This window comes from Misgurnus anguillicaudatus, chromosome 12 (genome assembly GCF_027580225.2).
Source record: "Misgurnus anguillicaudatus chromosome 12, ASM2758022v2, whole genome shotgun sequence".
In the NCBI taxonomy this organism is placed as follows: domain Eukaryota; kingdom Metazoa; phylum Chordata; class Actinopteri; order Cypriniformes; family Cobitidae; genus Misgurnus; species Misgurnus anguillicaudatus.
The window spans coordinates 12848884-12855721 of NC_073348.2; the positions used below are offsets into that span (position 1 = coordinate 12848884).

The window sequence follows — 6838 nt, forward strand, 5'->3', positions numbered from 1 at the left end:
GGAACGATTATGTGGTCTTTCCAGGGTGCTGGACCTGGAACGATTATGTGGTCTTTCCAGGGTGCTGGACCTGGAACGATTATGTGGTCTTTCCAGGGTGCTGGACCTGGAACGATTATGTGGTCTTTCCAGGGTGCTGGGCCTGGAATGATTGTGTGGTCTTTTCAGGCTCCTGGACCTGGAAAGATTGTGTGGTGTGTGAGGTGTTTCCATGTTCAGGGACCTGGAACGATGGCGAGGTGTTTCCCTGGTGTGCTCTTGACCAATCACTTGATGGCTGGAACTGGGCGTGGAGCTGGACTTGGATTTCTTTGGTGGCGTGGCAGGGAGGGTGTGTGAGGTGTTTCCATGTTCGGGGACCTGGAACGATGGCGAGGTGTTTCCCTTGTGTGCTCTTGACCAATCACTTGATGGCTGGAATTGGGAACGGAGCTGGACTTGGAATTCTTTGGTGGCGGTGGCAGGATGGGGCCTGTTTGATCGCAAACAGTGAGAGAATATTAAGCAACTGACTTTAATTAGAAACCTGTACATTTAAATGTTGATATTGTAGTTTAGGATATATGGCTCTTGACCAATCACTTGATGGCTGGAACTGGAAGCGGAGCTGGACTTGGATTTCTTTGGTGGCGGTGGCAGGGAGGGGCCTGTTTGATCGCAAACAGTGAGAGAATATTAAGCAACTGACTTTACTTAGAAAACTGTACATACATTTAAATGTTGATGTTTAGTTTAAAGCGGAAGTCCACCCTAAAACAACATTATGCTCTAACACTATATTTCATCACATATATGTAGTTGATTGTGATGCCATCAAATGTACTAACTCCATATCAAAAATTAAAGCTTTTAACTGCTACAGTCAAATCACCGGAAGAAAAATGCACACCTACATAATTCTGAACGTTCTAAATGGGGGCGGGTCTTGAGGCGAGATGATTGACAGTAGATGATAACGTTCTTTGATTGACAGCTGCACATGATGAGCTAACGTTAGCTTGCTTTGCTTGTGTTCATAATAACAACAACATAATAATAATTTTCTACGTAGTATGTTTACCGTAGTTACACAAAACAAGCAACAACTAAGCCAAATGATGTTTTAGATATTTTTACAATTTTACATTACCTGAGTCCGCAGAAAAACGGTGCTGAAAACAGGACTCGAAATCTTCCTGACGAAAGTGCTGGCTGCATATTCAAATTTTCGAGGAATCTGTTAGTTCATGTGTCAGCCATGGCCGTAGCTACCATTGAGGACACCGAGGTCATGTCCTCGGTAGTTTTTTCTTGAAGTTTCGTTTCATTTTGATGTGAAAATAGCCGACGAGACAATCCTTGCATCTACGGATCATCACGTGCAGTGATGGAAATAACGGCGTTATATATAAACGTTGTTTCCTTACAGCGTTACTGACATTAAAATGCTGCGCATTAGTATAATTAATCTCACTGAAGCGAGTAAACTCTCATCATTAGACAGGCAATGTTTTTCTCTTGCGTGTGTTGAGGGGTGGGAAACACATAACTGATTGGCCTGTGTATGTTAGAGGGGGTGGGACAACCACATAATCAATGATGATTGGCTGAATTTCCATCGTTAGCCAACCAGAAGCAGGATTAGCTCATACACTATATACATGCACAGTCCGAGCAGTGTCGTGTTGCCAACTTGTTGATGACTTTGTCGCTAGATTTAGCAACTTATAAAAAGCGAAAAAGGACAAATCTAGCGATCTTTTCTGTCGTGGTTGGAGACGGACGCGAGAGCATGTATCATTCTCTACACTCAACGAGCAGCAGGTGCTGCTAGACAATCACAAGCATCCCGGTCCTCACGTGCAGTCCGCCCGAGTCCCTCACACCCGCAACGACAGACCGATGGAAGTACAACAAGCTCAAAGGTAGCGGTCGCAAACACAAAATATAATAAGCACTGCTTCTATACAAGAATAGTATGCAAGAAAGGCAAGCATGTTTGTGTAACATGCAACGTAAGAGTCTCTCCACGTCTGTAATTCTAATCTAATAAAGCAAATGAAAATGAAAAGGCTGTAACAAACTTAACTATCATTTGGAAAGCCAGCAAAAGATGAGCAGAGAAGAAGGGAAGATGAGAAAGTTAAAGGTTATGCAGCAAATAGCCTACAATATGGATGCAATACAGCTACCAATGAGATTAAAACCTACACTACTGCTCAAAAGTTTAAGGTCACTTAACTAAAATGTTAACTATGGTCTTAAAATCATTAAATCTGAAGGCTTATGGTTAAATGCTTGAAATTACTTTTGTAGACAAAATATAGCTGTGCCAAACAGATTAATTTTTGTTATTAGAAACCAAAAAATATATTTTTTGAAATAGATGACTTACACTGAATATTGAAGAAAAAGCAGCCACTAAGAGCCCTTATTACATATAAACTCCTTCTATACTCTTAAAAATTCATCCTAAATTGAAAATTTAAGAAGCTTTTTGAAAAAATGACACAGTTTTGCAGTTTCTAGGCAAAGGGCGACTTGCACTTCAAATGATGAAATGTAACCATTGATTTATTTTGGATGCTTTTAGACACCAACAAAATTCTCACAGACACAGTTACATTTGTGCTATGTCGTAGTTTGGACATGTTTATTATTATTCTGTAATATGGAAAAAATGTAAATAATAAAAAAAATGTCCTCGGTATTTGAAAAATCCTGGCTACGGCCTTGGTGTCAGCTGAGGGTTGCATTGATGTAAAAACTCCCCACTGTTGCCTGAATTTGTTGTCCTTACATCCACATACTGCACAGGTTCTAGTCATCTTTTATCGAGGGTTTTTGTGATTTCCCCTTCAGAGATGGTTAAAGCGAAGTTACTCTTTGGTTAGGTTCGTCTGACGGCTAACTTCAAGTTGACTTGAGTTGATTTGAGAGCAGATTGAGCGGTAAAATAAGTTATTAGGCTTGTTCAACTTCATGCGGCGCCGCAAGAATAGACAGCCGTATGATGTCAAAGTACAGAGAGAGCGATTCGCAAAATCATACGGAGGAGTTTACTTTCAAATCGCTCTCGCGGAACCTTGACATCATACGGCTGTCGGTTCTTGCGGCGCTGCATGAAGTCAAACAAACCTGAAGGCTGCATCGGTCATTAGTGGGTGGAGCTAATGACTCGGTTTCGCGCAGTGCATTCTGGTTAATTGAGTCCATCAAAGACCGTTACAAAAATTACGCTTCAACACACTATCAATCTAATAATCGAAATCGTGCAAATTTCTTTTTTCCTCATGTAAAATGCTAAATGAAAATAAATTACTCGTGATAACAAGCTAAAATGTCTAAAGTTTAATTCCACTTTAAGATATATGGCCAACTTGGCCTACTTACCATGTCCTGATGAATTTGCCTCAGAACTTAACTGGTCATTCGGTGGGGTATCATCAATTGCTTCATCTTCATCATCTGTGTAACATATGAAACAGCCACCTTAATCGCACTTACAGTACTAAAAGCTTCCTTCTTAGAAGTCTCAGTGTTAAACACAAATTATTTTGGACCTGCTACACAACTGTTTCATTATTATACCTTGAACAAAGTCATCAAATGTTTTTTTTCACAATCCTCTTGGGCTTAGATATGGCTAGCTCATCGCCACTACCCTCAGCAGCTGTCGAGAAGTTGTATAACTCGCACTCATCCCTGTCCACTTGAATGAATGAAAACCATGCATCAATGAAATGATTATGATAAATGATCATAAGCAAGTCTTATTACAGCAACTCACATTGACTTGATGTTAATTTCAGCTTTATGAGAGGAAATTTCCTCCATTTTTCCTCAGGCTTTCGCATCTCTTTCATTGCTTTCAATGAGTCGATGCCAGGTGGCCAGTACACCATATCATCAAGCACCCAGGACTGTGGAATGACTCCTTCCTCTTCTTTAGTTCTCTCCCTCCAAACAGCCCGAACCCACATGACAAAACCTTTACAGAAAGGGAATATTTTGATTTTTAGTCTAAATCCAGGCCAGTTCAATTATGAAAACTCTCATGTACTACTAAATGGTTGTGCTTATCTATACTTTTCAATGTTACTGACTGAGGCAGAAGGCAGCTCGGCACTGGAGGCTGAGGCAGGACAGAGCTGGAGGATGAGTGGGTGGCAGCACAGTGGTGGAGGCTGAAGCAGGAGGGTGAAGACAGTGGTTAAACACTTGCGAACTGAAAAAGGGCTGAAAAGGTGACATTTGTGAACTAAATCAATGCAGAAAGAATATAAAAAAATAATATTTCAGCACGTAAATGAAGCATTCTCCTGTACTTTGAGCATAAAATAAAGGGAAAAGAAAACATTAACATTATATGGCCATAGGCAGTGCTGCAAAGTATTCAAGAATGAATATTTAACATTATTATATTATAGGCTGTTATATTATATTATAACAGCTGTTTTGATTTAAGCTGTTTTGCTCCTATTTGGATGGAGAAACTTCTATATCAATTCTAGTATAAAATTATGTATCTGTTTTACATGTATTTACTACATACATACATACATACATACATATATACATGCACTGCAAAAAATGACTTTCTTAGTATTTTTGTCTTGTTTTCAGTAGAAATATCTAAACATTCTTAAATCAAGATGTATTTTCTTGATGAGCAAAATGACCTAAGAAAATAATACTAGTTTTTAGACAAAAAAATATACAATTTAAGTGAATTTATGCTTAAAACCAGCAAAAATATCTGCCAATGGGGTGAGAAATTTTTACTTGAATTAAGTGTTTAAGAAAAAAGAAATCTTATTTCACTTTTTTTTCTCACTCCATGGGCAGATAATTTTGCTTGTTTTAAGGACAATTTCACTTAAATTGTATATTATTTGTCTTAAAACTAGACTTATTTACTTAGGTCGTTTTGCTCATCAAGAAAAAACACCTTAATTTAAGAATTTTTTGATATTTCGATTGAAAACAAGACAAAAATACTAAGTAAGAAAGTCATTTTTTGCAGTGTACATACATGCAATACCATGTATGCCGCTAAAACAGACCAAACTATGTAAATGTTGACAACCTGTTTTAAATCCTAATCCTGATCTATGGAGTGGACAATTACAGTTTAACGTCGTTCTACTCCATGTAGCATAGGAAACAGAATATACCCAGAGTTGATTGCCTCACGTTTGGAGGGCAGGCAGACAACTTTACGGTGTAACTTGTCCCTTGTGATCAGTTGGCGCTTTGCTCTGCTGAGGTCTCTAACACGGACAATGTTGAGTAGTCTGGAATCACATGGGTCATCAAAGAAACTCTCCGTGTCATTATGGTGTATCACATCACAAACCAAAGAGCCATTTGAACGTTTTTCCTTCACAAAGGCAAAATTTTCGTTGTCCAGAAGGAAACAGCCATCCCTTAATGTGGTAGATACACGAGTGAACGTGTCTTTGGCTACACTCCTGTGTTTCGTTGACCTCTCTAGCTCTGTTAAACGTTTGGCAACCTGGGCAATAGGATTTTGACTTTGCCTGACCAGTTTCTTCAGTGTCTGGAGGTAATTTTCAAATGGAAAGCTTGAAACATTGTTCAGGGAACATTGGAAATGCTCAACATTGTCTGGCAGGTGGGTCAGAGAGTGTACATTGTACACAGCAAAGGTTTTCCCATAAATCTCTTCAGACTTTTCAATGAAGTACACAGTCAAATCTCTGGCATACCCTAAATACTCGTTTCGCAGCACATCATCAGAGTTTAACAAAATTGACATGATGACTGTGAGTGCAAGAAAATGTTTGTAGAAAGAAGGTGCAAGAACTTCCCTCAAAACAACTGGTCCTGAGTAAAGGAGGAATTGTCTAAATTCTGTGGCCTTCCACCTGTCAAGTTCCTGCAAACCCCTTGGCTGGCGAGCAAACTGCCTTGGCAACTTTCCATTTAATGATTTCAGATGATCCGAAATCCTGCTCCTTTGTTGAAATGACAACCTGCATGTATTAGGCCCTTGCTTCATGTAATGCAACATTCTCCGAACCACACCCAAACAGACCAAGTGCATGTAGTCCAAGGCAAACCCTTTGATACATGAGATTCCTGCAACAGTCAGTGGGGATATCTGAACTTGATGATTCGTATATACCCATTGATGGAAATCCTTGGAACAGCACCTGGTTCTTTGGCCCCAAGAACAACCCTTCCATCATAGGTGCCTCTGATAGTGCATCGCTCACAAGAATGATAACTGTTGTGATTCTTAATGCACTTCAAGAATGCCCTGGCAGGAGCATCACATATGAATGCTTTTAAAGACAGTTGAAGTGCTTTGCCTCCATGAACAATGCCATCTTGCTGCAACTGCTGCAACTCCTGGAGAAAGTCACTTAACTCATTCCCCGCCATTGACGAGTTATCTCGTCAATTATGAGTTAATATTTAACTAATAATATGCCTTTCTGGACGAATTTCAAAGTGAAAGTGTAATACCGCTTTTATCCACTGGATGGCGCCAAAACCGAATTTATCAAAAACGGAAGTTAAAAAGATTTCAAGATTTATTTTAACTGCCTATATGTTTGATAGTCATTCTGAGTCTGATATCTGACATAAATTTGTTTACAAAAACGCAATTTTTTAAGCTTTTTGCTCAAAATGTTATATTTTTGAAGAGAAATATCCATATTTCAGTGGTTAAATTAAGTGGAAAAAGTAAATATATAATGAAACGTTTTTTCCCCATTTTGTTTGTTTGTTTGTTTGTTTATTGTTTGTTTGAAAGCAGAGGGTGTGTTCTTTAATTTGATATAATTTGTATGTTTATATATTTATAGAAGATAATTTTTCCTGCAAG

The 6838-nt window shown here is 38.9% G+C and overlaps 1 long non-coding RNA gene across 1 annotated transcript; it reads right to left on the reverse strand.

Moving 5' to 3' along the window:
- Positions 1–3570: 3570 nt before the first annotated feature.
- LOC141369178 (uncharacterized) lies at positions 3571–4294 on the reverse strand. Its single transcript, XR_012372748.1, has 3 exons — positions 4086–4294; positions 3776–3970; positions 3571–3691 (listed from the first exon to the last, which is right to left on the reverse strand). It is a non-coding gene; the product is annotated as an uncharacterized lncRNA (long non-coding RNA).
- Positions 4295–6838: the final 2544 nt, after the last annotated feature.